Source organism: Pteropus alecto, unplaced genomic scaffold, assembly GCF_000325575.1.
Source record: "Pteropus alecto unplaced genomic scaffold, ASM32557v1 scaffold101, whole genome shotgun sequence".
Classification (NCBI taxonomy): Eukaryota; Metazoa; Chordata; class Mammalia; order Chiroptera; family Pteropodidae; genus Pteropus; species Pteropus alecto.
Genome location: NW_006432945.1, coordinates 2,636,135 through 2,651,759, shown reverse-complemented (window position 1 = coordinate 2,651,759; position 15,625 = coordinate 2,636,135). Strand labels below are relative to the sequence as shown.

General features: G+C 40.2%; 1 protein-coding gene across 1 annotated transcript in view; it reads left to right on the top strand.

Annotated features, from left to right (window-relative positions):
* Positions 1 to 15,625, top strand: part of KCNH1 (potassium voltage-gated channel subfamily H member 1) — a 309,398-nt gene that overhangs the window by 54,530 nt on the left and 239,243 nt on the right. The window lies entirely within an intron of this gene.

Genomic DNA, 15,625 nt, shown 5'->3' with positions numbered 1-15,625 from the left:
TGAACACATGCACAGCCAGGCCTGCTAGCCACATTCCCAGGTGAGGAGCAGGTGCGCTGTCCTCTGTTGAGGGAGAAAAGAAGGTGGGTATGTGTGTCCAGGCTGGGTCTGTGTCAGGGCCCCTGGTTTTCCTATAGGCCAGAATCCCCGGTAGAGGCTGCCAGGATAAATGTGAGCAAAGGTGTTATCCCTTGTCCTAGAAACAGGCTTTCCATGCCTTAAAATTGAGATTTCCTGCTCTACATTTTTTTTGTTTGTTTGTTTGTTTTGAGAGTATTGACTTTATTTGGCTCTTCAGACGCAGGGAAAGTGACAGTACTCCATTAGTGTCTCACTCTCCATGTAGTATTCTCCTGCTTTGAAGAGGAAGGTAACTTTGGCAGCAGAAACTTCTGCCACAAGTACCTGGGTTTTGAGCTCATTTGGCTTCTTAAAGGGCCTTTTTAAATACTCAAGACTGTTTCAATGTGGAAAAGGCTATGCTTGTAGGTGATTGGTCGTTACTGGAGGAGTTTTGGATGACCACTTGATGGTACATTGAAGGTGAGCTTGGGAAGAGCAGCTGAACTAATGGCCTTCCCGTCGCCTTCCAGCCCTGAGGGCCGGCCTGTGCCTGCCCACTCCACGTGCACCCAGGGCCGTGCTGTTTCCTCTTGGCGGCCCTCTCCTGTCTGAGGGCTGGGGTCTTGCGGGGGAGAATTCTCAGTTTTTTTCCTAGGAGGGTCGTTTCATATGTACATTTACTGTTCTTACACAAACTTTGTTTACTCAAGTCAGGCAGGGGTAACTCAAATGTTCGACGATGCCAAAGATCAATTCTGCACTTGATTTTTATAAAAAAGTTATAAATGATCAGCTGAAAGGAAGTTTAAGGGTTTTCTGCTTCTTTTGTTTATTTCCTTAAAGACAGGATGATATAGTGGAAAGAGATGGAGATTTAGAGTCAGACTGACCCATATCCTCATCCAAAACATCACTACATTCCAGCCATGTGACTTCAGAAAGTTACTTAGCCTCACTCATCTTTCCTCATCTTCATGAAATAAGGATACTACCTACCCTGAAGGACCGTTGGGAAGATTCGCGGTGCTTTAAAAGACACGTCTGATGTTATTACTGCCTGCCGAAAAATCCTTTAATGCCATCTTGTTATTTCTTTGGATAAATTTAAAATTTCATTTGAGACGTACAAGACCCAACTCCTCTCTCGCCTCATCTGGCAGCTTTCCTCTCATTCTTAGTGTCAGCCAAGTGGCATTCACACTTGTCAAACTCTCTCTTGCCCCTGGGCCTCGGAGCATGCCCTTCCTCTGCCTGCAAGCTCTGTTCCTTCTCTTGCCTGGACTAGTTCTTCCTATCCATTCTTCGGGTGTCAATGCAGACATCACACCTCCCCTGCGAGGCCTTCCCAACAGGCCCTGCTCCACTCCATGCCAGTTGGGCCTCCTTTTCAGAAGCCCTCTTCGTCCTGTACAATTTCCTCTGTGAGCACTCAGGCCTCTGCAACCGCTGTTGTTTAATGTTTGCATCTTCCGATAGCTGAAGGGGGTCCACGACAGCAGGGACAATGTCTCTCTTGTTTGCATATCTACCAAAGAACACAACGCCAATATATAGTGCTTGATAAGTGTTCATTAACGGAATGAAGGAAGAAGGACGCAAGCGTCTGGGTCACTGCCTGACACTGAGTAGGTCCTCAGGTAATGTGGATTCCCTTTCACATATAACTGCTCCCTCTCCTCATGAAAGTTGTCTGCCTTGGTCATGGATAACGGACCACCATTTGTAGCTGATTTGATAATGATAGCAACGTTACCATGATTCTACCTCATCGTGAATTTTCTATGCTTAAACTTCAAAAATATAGCTGAAGATTTCAAAATAAAAAGTGAAAAGAATACAAATGAAGTACTTTTCAGCAAAATAAGAAGCAGCCAAGATTGTTGCCCAATTACATTTCAGTATGGGCTTATGTTCGTGAAGGTGTCATACGGGTTGGTGCTCAACTGTGACATAAAGTATATGGGTTAATACTTTTGTTTCCTGCTGCCTTTATCTCTTCTATTAAAGACCAAGTGCATCATGGAAAAAGTGCTAAAAATAGAGCCTGCCTGGTTTATGGAGAAGGGTGTTTATGATAGGAATTAGGCAGTGTTTAGTTTGAGATGTCTGCAACCCCAAATCAGGCTGTATTTTGTGACTTGAATGTCATTCTCAGCTTCGTTAAGGTCCAGCTCTTCCTTTTTCTTTGAATGTGCTTTTTCTGGGGGGAACTGAATTTGTCCTCGCTTTGTAGTCATCGAAACCCACATCGTTTCTAAACAGGGAAGGTTTTGGGAGCTGTATTTTGGGAAGGGGAAAAGGAAAGAGGCACACATTTGGGTGCTGTGGGAGGGGTTGTGCCCGGAGTAAGGGGTTTGGAGAACCAAGGTTTTGTCTGACTGTGGCCTGTCCTTCAAGGGAGAGCTTGAGAATCACTTCACATCTAAGCCTTTCCTGACTACCTCAGTCACTTTGTTCTCTTTTCCTCTGCTTCTGATGTGCTTTTATCCACACATCTCTTACCACTTGTTATATTTTAGTAATTTGTTTGCACCTGTCTTTTCTGCTCTAAACTGTGAGATCTTTGGATCCTTGCAGTTAACTTTTGGTGTCCAAGAGTTCATGGTTGTTTTTATTAGGAGACCGTAAGAGTCCATAGAATTGATGGGGTCTCTGAGGCCAGTTTATATATTTTTTCAAATATATGTGTTTCTTTGTAGGTCATTTCAGTTCTGTCATTCTCGTTCCCTGATCCTTGAGGAAACCAAGGCCTTTAGGTGAAAGGGACGTGTTCTGTAGCTGATTGCTGGAGCTTTCCTGATTCTCGTCCAGAATTTTTTGAACCAACCGTTTTCTTTACTTGCACAAAAATATTAGTGTTTGAATATCGCTTAGCTATTTACAAGAAAAGTTTATACATTTATACATACACATACACACACATCCACACCTATATTCTTACATGATCTTCACTGTGTCTATCTGATAATGGTTTCATTTTTCAGGTCAGGAAACTGAGGCATGGAGACTTTGCCTTGCCTGAGATTGATCAGCTATGAAGCAAAGATGGGGGAGTCCGGGCTGAGGCTCTGTCAGGTTCAGCCTGCGAGAGCTGTATCTTGATTGACTTACTGTGATGCAAGCCCTTCTTAAGTGGTTTTCGCAGCAATCTGTTTGTTTTTTGACATATCTTCCCTTCTTCCACCTCTGCATCTTCCACACATGTGCTTGTACACACGTTTATGGTTCACGTCTTTTAATCCAGTTTTTGTTGTCCGGTGTGTGGATAGTTTGTTTATCCATTCCAAATCTACTTTTGAAAGAAATTCCTCCATTTTTTTAAGTCAGTTCGGGATATTCTTATGGTGCAGTTTAACTTTATGGTTTAGTAGACCACTGGCTACATGTGGCTACTGAGCAATTAAGATGTGGCTCATCTGAATCAAGGGGTGTAGTAAGTTACATAATACATATCAGATTTCACACTTAGTATGAAAAAAGGAATGTAAAATATGAATAATTTTATATATTGATTACATGTTGAAGTGATAATATTTTGGTTTTATTGGGTTAAGATATTGTCAAAATGAATTTGACCTGTATCCTCTTACTCTTTTTTAATGTATCTACTTGAAAATTTAAAATTCCGTATGCGACTCACGTTTGTGGCTTGCATGATATTCACATTGATTAGTGCTGGTTTGGACTAGGGGCTTTCGAATCAGATTTGGGTTTGAATCTCAGCTTCACCACTTAATTAGCTTTGTGGCAACTTTGTCAGCCTCCCGGGAATCTTTGTTCTTAACTATAAAGTGAACCAATATTTACCTCACATGGTTGTCATGAGGATTAAATCGTATTTTGCATATAGAGAGCTGAGCCCAGAATGTGGCAGAATGTTCTTAACTATAAAGTGAACCAATATTTACCTCACATGGTTGTCATGAGGATTAAATCGTATTTTGCATATAGAGAGCTGAGCCCAGAATGTGGCATGGGAGCATAGGGGGTAAAAGTATAGACTTTGGCATTAAGTTTGACAAGATTTCCATCACTGGCTGTACTGCTTAAACCCTTAGTGGCCTTGGACAAGTTACTCTAGTTCCCTGAGCTTCAGTTTCCTCGCTGTACATGATAATAGTATGTACCTCATACACTATGAGGATTAAATGCATATGGAAAGGGCTTACTAGCTCAGGGTAGAACATACAGTAAGCACTCGATAAATGATAACCTTTACCGTAATACCTGGGGTCGGGGGCATCTGCTGGAAACTTTCATGCTGTTAAGTGGTATATGTGGACTCTGGTTTTTTATTTTTTATTTCTTCATGACAGTACATATAATCGGAATATGGTTGTAAGATATAACATAGTCTCCCTTCTTTCTCATGCTTATTATAGTATTCTAAGAACATCCTTGACATTCTATTTTTGTCAAGAATTATATTATTATTTGGGTCTTCTTTAGCTTTATCTGTTTAGCCAGTCATTCATTTCTTTAGGGGGCTTTTGTTAAGCGCCTACCGTGTGCCAGGTGCTGTGCTAAGGACTGAGTATATGGTGGTGAGAAGACAGACAAACACCCTGCCTTCATAGAGCTTAGTCTAGTGGGAGAGACATCTGTAAACAAGTGAATAAACAGATGCATGTATTATTATAATTTCTGATGAATGCCATAAAAGGAACAAACTTGGCGATACGATAGAATGTAACAGAGGAAGCGGGGTGGTAGAGAGTCTTTTTAAGATAGGGTGGTCAGGGAGAGCCTCTATGAGGAGATGACACTTAAGCCAAGACCTAAATGTTGACAGCAGCCCATCCACGTAGGGGAGGAACATTTCAAGCTGCTCCAATGTAGGAAAAGAGCTTTGGTATTTTTGCAGAAAGCCAGTGGGGTGTGGTGGTTGGTGAGAGGGTGAAAGACTTAGGTGAAAACATAGACAGGCTTGTAGGTCACTGCAAGAATGTAGGTCTTGTTGGAAGTTCAGTGTGATGAGCTGAGGGGTTTTGATCAGGGAAGTGACATGATTGATACAAGCTGCTGCGTGGTGTATGAATTTGGGGAGGGTCAGAATGGAAGTAGGGAGAGATTAGGAGGCCACTCTCCCTACTGTAATGCTACTGTGAGAGGGAAGGTGACAGGATAGAGCTATAGAAGTAAGCTGGAGAATAGTGACTGGGTCCTGAGTTATATGTATTTGGAGGTATGAGCAACAGAACTGTCTGATGGATTAGTTCTAGAGGTCTGAGGGAGGTCTGAGGTGTATACCTTCGTGGTACTAGGAGCAAGTGGCATTAAGAGAGTCAAGTAAGGAGAGTGTTTCAAGAAGGAAGATGTATAAAAATCTGTAAAAAGCTACTGAGAGGGTGATTTAAATCAGGATGGAAGAGTCCATAGGCTTTAACCAGCTTGAGATTGTTGGTGATCTTGACAACAGCTATTCCATTAGAGTGTGGAGGTCACCGTCAGATTGGAGTGTGTGAAACATGTTCAGAGGGGAGAAAGAGAGTTTCGACTACTCTTTCAAAAAGTCTGGCTATAAAGGGAATGGTGAAAGGAACTTAGCAAGAGAGTAGAGCTGATCGATGTCTAAAGATAATTGTGGAACGATCCTGTGTCCAAGGAGAGATTGATGGAGTAAAAAGAGAAGGAATCATGGGGTGTGGGGTGGAAAGCACTTGAGGAGGGGGAGAAGGGTGAAACAGGAGGGAGGTAGGTGGCTAAGGGTAGAGGCCTCTTTGTAGGTTTGTGAACCACTGGAAGACACAGGAACTTCTGATTCTATTTTTCAGTGATTCATAAGGTAAAAACATGAGCTAAGAGTGAGGTGCAGCAGAGAACAGCACTTAAGAACTTAGAGTGAAATATTATGACCTCTGATCCTCTTCAGCAAAAACCATTTTACATAGTGTCTGTCACTTGACAGAGGGTTTCAGGGTAAGTGTGGTTTGGACCTGCTTCTTTCTTAATCTATCTAGGTGTGGCTTAGGGACCAGGGTATTTAGTCTTCAGGGAGGCAGGCTTTGGCCACTGTGGCTGGTTTTGGACTTTAATTGGGAAGTTCTGGAGAAGGTCCATATGGGGGGTGCTGCCTTTGACCAGAAGCTGGCTTCATAAGATGACAGGATGGCATGTTGCCATCATTCAGAGGTCCTACATAAAAGTAATAGTTTCTCAAGAATCAGTATACCATAAAAGGAAAACGTTGAATTAGGAACGTGAGCTAGGACTTAAAGTCCTATTTTGTCATCTGCAATATGACTGTGAGCAAACCATTTACCTTCTGGGTTTATTTTCCCAGTATGTAAGTTAAGAAAAATACCAGTCTTCCCATCTCATGAGGTTGCGTGAGACAAGATGATGTATGTCATGTGCTATGAAAGGTAATTCAGGCCATACAGATTAGTGAAAGGACTCGAAGGCTTGAAGCTGGCAGCCCGGCTTATATTCCCAGCTCTCTGCTTACTCACCCCTGGTATGACTCAGGGTGAGTCACTTCAACTCTTTGAACCTCTATTTTCCCATCTGTAAAAACCCCTCACAGGGTGATTATAAGGATTCAAAAATACAGCAGAAAACTTTGGAAGTAAAAGTGCTAGAAAAATGTGATAGTCTGATTTTCCTATTCTTCATCCAGGGAAAAGCACTAACTCTGTTTTCTTCCAGAATCAGTCTTAAAATGAATATTCTTTGGCCTTATCAATAATAGCCTCTAATGAGTACTTCCTGTGAGCAGAGCCCGGGTCTGGGCATTTTAGGGAGAGGGATAGGGAGAAAGTGAACCAGTGATGTTACACTGAGCGAAGCTGTATCTGTGTTTGGGGGTCTCCCACTCTGACGGGCATATAGGACAGACAGAAGTACATTCTGGAAGGGCTGCTAGCTCTCTGCCTTTGGAAGCTTCCACCATACAAGGCTAATCAAATGGAAAAAACTAGAAACACCTGCTCATACTGATAAGTGACAGAAAAGAGGTGGGGGAGAGGGCTGACGGTGCTGTGGTCACCAGGACCACTACCCGAGGACATTCTCTGTCCACATCTGGTGAAGCTGTTTCTCTGCAAAGCTCTTGAAGTATCACTGAGCATCTAACATGGGATAAACTCCTTATGGCCGGACACAAGGTCAGCATCCCATCTCTTTTGACTCTGTACCTAGAGACTTCTTACCTTTGGAGGACACTAACCGTTTTCCAAATAATGGTATTCTGAATGACCCTGAGGAAGCTTTTTCTCCTGAGGACGGCAGTCGTAGAGCTTATCAGAGCAGTACCGGTTACCTGTTGTCCTGGCCTGAATCCATTCCCACACGCACTTCTGAGGAGGAAGGTGGATCGGTCACATGGGAATCTTTCTCATTAACATGAACAATTAGTCCTTTGTCACTGTGCTCTGAAATGACTGCTGGAGTCAGATAGTTAACTGGTTGCAAAATACTCTCTTAGGGAGTTTTTCTTAAGAGTATTGATTTTCTAAAATGAAGAACTCACTCCATGAAATTTCTGTCTTATTTCTGTTTTCCATAGATTCTTGTTAAAGAGTTAATGAATGACAGTGAAACATATAGGATCTCAAGTCAGACTATAAATGCTTGGCCTTACGAGAATCATTTGTAGCCTTTCCCATAAAGATTTGGAAAGAGAATGTGTCACATTTATCTCAATCAAATATCCTAGCATCCAAATCTACTCCTAGAATGCAGAAATCTGGTGGTTTCAATGTAAGAGGCTGCATCCCAGAGATGGGAAGAGAGAAACTGAGTACCAGTCCCCAGGAACCTTCCCTGTCTCACCTTGTGCCTCTCTCAATCCCCTTTGAACACCTGTTGCAGAATAGCAGCGGGAGGAGAGTCTGTGGTCAACCTGGCATTTTGGAGACACTATTGACTCAGGCCTCACTCAAGCAGGGCCTAATAGTGTCCTGGGAAGCATCAGAATGGGAAATCCACTTAGAAATAATATGGATTGTATCAAACTGCCACAGAAACAGCCATTTTTCTCTGAAAGGGCACTTCCTCCTGAGGGCTTGTTCCCAAGAACCATGGAGTGCCACGTGACTTTGGTGTGCAATCAGCAGGTGGCTGCTTACATCTGGATTCTTTTGAGTACTCGCTGAATAGTCTTATTCGGACTGTATTTTGCAAACATATAATAAACTCTTAAATGATTCACCATCCTTTCCCCTGCCTTTTCCTTGGTTGAATGCCCAGGATACCTGCCTTCAATGCTTGTAATTCATCTATATGCAGTTGATTTTTTAAAAAATTAAACTTATTTTGAGATAACTATAGATTCACATGCAGTTGTAAGAAATAATCATGTCCTTTTCACTCAGTTGCCCCTGATGGTACCTTCCTGCACTATAATTGAACTATAGTTCAATTTCACAACCAAGATGCTGACATTGGTACAGTCAAGATGTAGAACATTTCCATCACCCTGAGAATACCTCATGTTGCCTTTTTATAGCCACACTCACTTCCTTCCTACCCTCACCCCCCATTAAGTCCTTGACAAGCACTAATTTGTTCTCTATTCCTCTATATATACTTTTTTCATTTACATTATGTTATATAAATGGAATCGTGCAGGATATTATCTTTGGGGACTGGTTTTTTAGTCTCCGGAGAGTTATCCAGATTGTTTCATGTATCAGTAATTTGAGCCTTTTTATTGCTGAGTACTATTCTGTGTTATGGCTGTATCACAGTTTAACTATTCATCTATCGAAGGACATCTTGGTTGTTTCCAGTTTTTGACTATTACAAATAAAGCTGCTATAAACATTCATGTACAGGTTTTGTGTGAACATAAGCTTTCATTTTTCTGGGACAAATGCCCAGGAGTGTAATTGCTGGGTCATGTCATAATTGTGTATTTAGTTGTTTAATAAACTGTAGAACTCTATTCTGGAGTTGCTGCACCATTTCATGTTTCTACTAGCAATATATGAGTGATCTAGTTTCTCTGCATTCTTACCAGCATTTGAAGTTGTCACAATTTTTTATTTTAGCCATTCTGCTAGGTGTGTAGTGATAGCTCATTGTAGTTTTAATTTGCATTTCTCTAATGGCTGATGATGTTGAACACCTTTTCATGTGTTTATTTGCCATCTGTATATCCTCTTGGGTGAAACGTCCATTTATGACTTTTTCTCATTAGATTGTTTTTTTTTTATTGTTGAGTTATGAGATTATGTATTATAAATTATATATTCTAGATACAATTTCTTTGTTGAATATGTGGTTTGCAAATATTTTTTTCTAAGTCATAACTTGTCTTTTTGTCCTTCTTGCAGAGTGAAAGTTTTAAATTTTAATGAGGTCCAATTTGTCAAGATTTTTCTTTGATGGATTGTGCTTTTGGTGTCAAGTTTAAGAACACTTTGCTTAGCTCTCTGTCCCAGGGATTTTCTTCCTATTCTTTCACTAAAAATTTTGTAGTTTCACATTTTACATTTAAGTTTGCAATCCATTTTGAGATAATTGTTATGTAAGGTATGAGATGTATATCAAGATCTTTTTTAAATTTTTTTTCTTTTTTCTTTTTTTCTTTTTTTTTTGCACATGAATGTCCTTCACTCCTGCACCATTTGTTGAAAAGGCTGTCTTTCCTCCACTGAATAGCTTTTTGCACCAGTGTAAAAAATCATTTGGGCATATTTATGTGGGTCTATTTCTGGGTTCTCTATTCTGTTCCAGTAATCTATGTGTCTGTTCTTCCATCAATACCACACAATCTTAATTACTGTAGTTATATATCAGGTCTTGAAATTGGCTAGACAATTCCTCCCACTTTATTTTTTTAATTCAAAAAATTTTTTTTGCTATTCCAGGTCCTTTGTGTTTTCAAATAATTAGAATAAAATTTGTGTGTATCTTAAGTGTATCTATAAAAACTCCTGCTGGCATTTTGAAAGGAATTGAGCTAAATTTATATATTAATTGGGAGAGAATGGACATCTTTAGTACATTGAGTCCACTAATTTACTAACACAGCATGCCTATCCATTTGTTTATATAGTCTTTAATCTCTTTTATCAAGATTTTGTTGTTTTCAGCATACAGGTCCTATTCATGTTTTGTTCTATTTGCACCTAAGTGTATTTTTCTATTATAAATGACACAGTATAATTTTGGCATTCATTTCTAGTATGTATAAATACAATGATTTTTGTATGTTTATCTTGTATTGTGTGACCTTGCTAAACTCACTTATTAGTTCTAAGAGTTTATATGTAGATTCCTTGGGATGTCGTAGCTACACAATTATGTCATTTGCAAATGGGGATAGTTTTATTTCTTCTTAATTTGGATGCCTTTTATCACCCGCCCCCTTTGGGCTGCTTTATTGCAGTAGCAGTATTACGTTGAATAAAAGTAATGAAAGCTCCTATCTTACCTTTGTCCTGGTCTTCGGTGGAAAGCCTTCAGTCTTTCACCATCAGTTTTTTTGTAGATGCAGTTTATCAAGTTTAAGAAGTTCCCCTATATTGCTGTTTTTCTGGGAGGTTTTTTTTTTTAATCATGAATCGTTGTTGAATTTTGTCAAATATTTTCTCTACATCAATTGATATGGACATATGATTGTCTTTTTTAGCTTGTTAACATGTTAAATTATAGTGATTGATTTTTGAATATTGAATCAGCCTTGTAACCCTGGAATATACCCCATTTGGTCATCTTTTACAGATTGTTGAATTCTATGTGCTATTATTTGTTAAAGATTTTTACATCTATATTTATGAGAGATATTGGATTGTAGTTTTCTTTCTTTGTATTGTCTTTGTCTGCTTTTGAATCAGGGTAATACAAAATGAATTGAGAAGTTGTTTCCTCTGCATCTATTTTCTAGAAGTGATCATGTAGAATTGCTGTTAATTCCTCTTTAAACTTCAGTAGCATTATCTACTAAAATCATCTGGACCTGAAGATTTCTTTTCTGAGTTTTTAAAAATTATTAATTCAATATTCTTAATAGTTTATAGACCTATGAATTGTGATAGTTTCTGTTTTTTAAGAACCGTTTCATCTAAGTAGTCAAATTTATGTGTGTAGTGTTGTTTATAGCATTCTCTTGTTATCTTGTTGATATCTCCAGAGTTTATAATTTTTAAAATAATTTTTAATTTTTCAGTTATAGTTGGCCTACAATACTATATTAGTTTCAGGTGTATAAAATAGTGATTAGATATCTATGTAACTCACAAAGTGATCGCCCCAATAAATCTAGTGTCCCTCTGACACCATACATAGTTATTATGACATTATGGTCTGTATTCCTTATGCTATACCTTCTATCTCCATGACTATTTTATAATTAACAATTTGTATTTCTTAATGCCTTCCCCCTTTTTCACCGACTCCTCAAAGCCCCTCCCATTTGGTAACCTTCCAAACGTTCTCTGTATCTATGAGTTTGTTTCTGTTTGTTTGTTTTCTTCTTTAGATTCCGCCTATGTGTGCACTGGTGGCATTTGTCTCCTACCTGATTTACTCCGCTCAGCACACTACCCTCGAGGTCCATCATGAAATGTATTTTTTCATCCCCTTACTTCTCGTCTGTGTGTGTCTTTTAATCTGAAGTGAGTCTCTTGTAGGCAGCATATGTAAGGGGTCTTGTTTTCTTGTTCATTCAGCCACCCTATCTTTTGACTGGAGCATATAATTCTTTTTTCAATTGAAATCGTCGTTGATAGATATGTAGTTATTGCCATTCTTTGTTTAGACTTTTGATATATATCTTTTTCTTCTTCTTGAAGAAGTCCCTCCAACATTTCCTATAATACTCCTTTAGCTTTTTCTTGTCTGGCAAGCGCTTTATCTGTCCTTTGATTCTAAATGATAACGTTGCTGAGTTAAGTAATCTTGGTTGTAGGTCTTGGATTTTCATCACCTTGTGTATTTTGTGCCAGTCCCTTCTGGTCTATAAAGTTTCTGTTGAGAAATTGGCTGATAGTCTTATGGGCGTTCCCTTGTATGTAACATTGCTTTTCTCTTGCTACTTTTAAGATTTTCTCTTTGAATTTAACCTTTGGCATTTTAATTATGATGTGTCTTGGCACGGGCCTCTTTGGATTCATCTTGTTTGGGACTCTGTGAACTTCCTGAGGTTGTATGTCTATTTCTGTCACCAGAAATTATTTCTTCAAATAGGTTTTCAGTTCCTTGCTCTCTTCTCCCACTGGTATGCCTATGATGCAAATGTTGTTACACTTGACATTGTCCCAGAGGCTTCTTAAACCTATCTTCATTTTTTTTTTGGGGGGGGGGCGGATTCTTTTTTCTTGTTGCTGTTCTGGTTGGATGTCCTCTGCTACTCCATCCTCTATGTTGCTGATTCGATCCTCTGTTTCATCCACTCTGTTGATTCCCTCTAATGTACTCTTCACCTCATATAGTGTATTCTTCATTTCTGACTGGCTCCCTACTATGTTTTTCATCTCTATTTTTACGTTTTTTTCTCTTCGTTAAAGTTCTCACTGAGTCTGTCTACTCTTCTCCTAAGTTCCTTGAGCATCCTTATAGCAAATGTTTTGAACTCTGCATCTGGTATAATGCTTTTTTCACCATTTTGGTGAATTCTTTTTCTGGAGATTTATTCTGTTCTTTCAGGTGAGATGTGCTTCTTTGTCTCCCCATTTTGGCTGCCTCCCTGTGTCTGTTTCTATGTATTAGGTAGGTCTTCTGGTTTTAGTAGAGTGGCTTTCTGTAGTAGGTGTGCTGTAGGGCACCTTAGCATAGACGTGGGAGGGGTCCAGCTGCAGCCCAGTTTCAGCCGTAGCCTGAGCACCTCCGGGGACACCTGGTAAGAGTCACCAAGCAATCCACATATGGCTGCCACCCATGCTGGGCTTATAGGTGCCTTGAGGGGCCAAGTCAGAAACCGAGGTGGCTGCCACTGGTACGGGTCTTGGGGCTGCACGGCAAGGGGTTACAGAGCGTGCTGAGGCCAGATGCTGCTACTTTGAGTTTTGTGAGTCTCTGAGAGATTTTATGAAAGTTCACAGCAGGAGCCAAGACAGCCCATTTGTATGGAATAAATCACTGGAAGTGGCTTGGGTAGGCCCACCAGTTGGGAGAGGAGGAGTCTCAGGGTATCCCCTGGGCAGAGCGACCTGTGTCATCCAGGTTGATGGCACTTGCGGTGCAGGCTGAGTGGGAAGAGAGCTCAAAAAAGGAACAGTAGCTTCTGCCTACACCTCTGTCCAGGAGTCGGTGCTCCGTCCAGCCATCGCCCTAAAGCCCAATAGCTCAGCATCTCCGCATTTGTCCCTGGCACCCCTTGAAGAGCTGCCCCAGCGCTAGAGCTCAGAGTAAGTGAGTCCATCAGCAAGTAAGGCTGGGTATGGGCCCTTTAAGAGGAAGATCTCTGCTTCCTGCGGCCCTCGTTTCACTTAGCCTCAACCTCTGCAGGTTTTCACAGCCCGAGGTTGTGGGGACTTCTCTTCCTGGCACTGGAACCCTGGGCTCGTGAGCCCAGTGTGCAACCGGGACCTCTTGCTCTTTACCCTGCAGCCCAGATAGCCCTCTGATTCTCTGTCGCCACCTGCGGTTGTGGGACCGGTTGTGGGACCAGGCTGTTTCACGTCTCCGCCCCTCCTGCCGTTTTGAGGTGACCTGCTATTTGAGGTGACCTAGTTGTAGGGCTTCTGTTCAGGCAGACCTCTGGTGACTCCACGTACCAGTCGCTCTGTAGTTTTGTTATAATTTTGGCGTGGTCCAGAGTTTATAATTTTATCCCATGTTTCATTCCTGATATTGGTAACTTGTGTCTTTGTTTTGTTTGTTTGTTTATTTGTTTGTTTGTTTTTCCTTTTTCAGTTTTGTTGCAGGGTTATCAATTGTATTTTAATTTTATTTTATTGATATTTCGAAGATCACTGATTTTCTCTTTTTCTGTTTTCAATTTCACTGATTTCTGCTTTTAACTCTATTTCCTTCTGCTTGCTTTAGTTTTATTTTGCTCTTTTTTAAAAATAGATGTTTGAGGTGGGAGTATATATTATTGATTTAAGACTTTTTCTCTTAGGTAAACATTTAGTGCTGTGCATTTCTCTTTCAGTTCTGCTTTATGGACATCCCACAAATTTTGATATGTTGTATTTTCATTTTCACTGAGTTCAATGTATTTTTAAATTTCCCTTGACACTTCTTCTTTGGCCCATGGATTATTTAAAAGTGTGTTTACTTTCCAAGTGTTTGGATATTTTCCTGTACTTTTCTATTATTGATTTCTAGTTTGATTTCATTATAATCGGAGAACACACTCTGTGTGGTTTCAATTGTTAAATTTTTTGAGGTTTGTTTTATGGACTACCATATGGATTCTCTTGAATAATGTTTCATGTGCACCTGAAAAGAATGTGCATTCTGCTCTGGCTTGGGTGGAGTGTTTTATAAATATTGATTAAATCCTATTGGTTGATGGTGTTGCTGAGCTCTTCTCAACAACGCACATTGCTTACTTCTGTGTAGTTGTTCTATCAATGGTTGAGAGTGTGTGAGTTTGTCTATCCTCTAGTTCTGTGAGCTTTTGCTTTGCATATATTTGCAGCTCTTTTGTTTGTTGTACACACATTAGGATTTCTATGTCTTCTTGGTGATGCAACCCTTTTACCATTACGTAATGTGCCTTTTGGTCTCAGTTGTTCAGATTGGGTAATTTCTATTGTTTTGTCTTCAAGTTCATGGATTTTTTTCCTTTGTCCTCTCCATTCTGATATTGAACTTAGCCATTGAATTTTTATAACTGCTTATCGTATTTTTCGGTTCTGAAATTTCCATTTTGTTCATCTGTATATCTTTTCTTTGCTGAGACTTTCTATTTTTTTCATTTGTATCAAGTGTGTCCATAATTGCTCATTTTATGATGGCTACTTTAAAATCTTTGTTAGACATTTCTGACATCTTTGTCCTCTTGGAGTTGTTACCTGTTGATTGTGTTTCTTTCAGTTTGATATTTTCCTGGTTCTTCATATAATGAATGATTTCAAATTGAAACTTGGGCATTTGGGAAATTATATTATGAGACTCTGGATCTTATTTAAACCTTTTGTTTTGTTTTAGGTGGCTTCCTTTGACATAGTTTTAGCAGAGGAAAAGGGGTAGGCATCTCCTCATTTCTGCCAGGTTGGGGTAGAAGTCCAGGTTTCCAATTTAGCCTCTGTTGACACCTGAGGGGGGCTTCTTCTTACTACTGGATGAGAGTGCGAGTTCCACCTCCCTGTTTAGCTCACACCAAAACTTGCCTGGTTTGGGGGTGAGGTGGCTTCATTACTGCTGGGCAATGGCGAAAATCCTGACTTTCCACTGGCCCTCCTCTGACCCTTGCCCCATGTAGAGGAGGAGGGATACCTCATTACTGCTGGGCATGGTAGAAATCCAGACTCCCTACTGGGCCTTCTCTGTCACTACCCCTGATAGGAAGGAGAAGGAGATTGGGTGCTTATTACAGCCTCGGGAAGGGGAGAATCTAGGCTTCCTTTGTAGACTTTGCTGGCCTGGATGGGAATGAGACCATAGCTTTTCCTGTGGTGTTTGGCTGTAGTAAAGTGGGTTTTATCTAAAAGTTTCCTGTCTT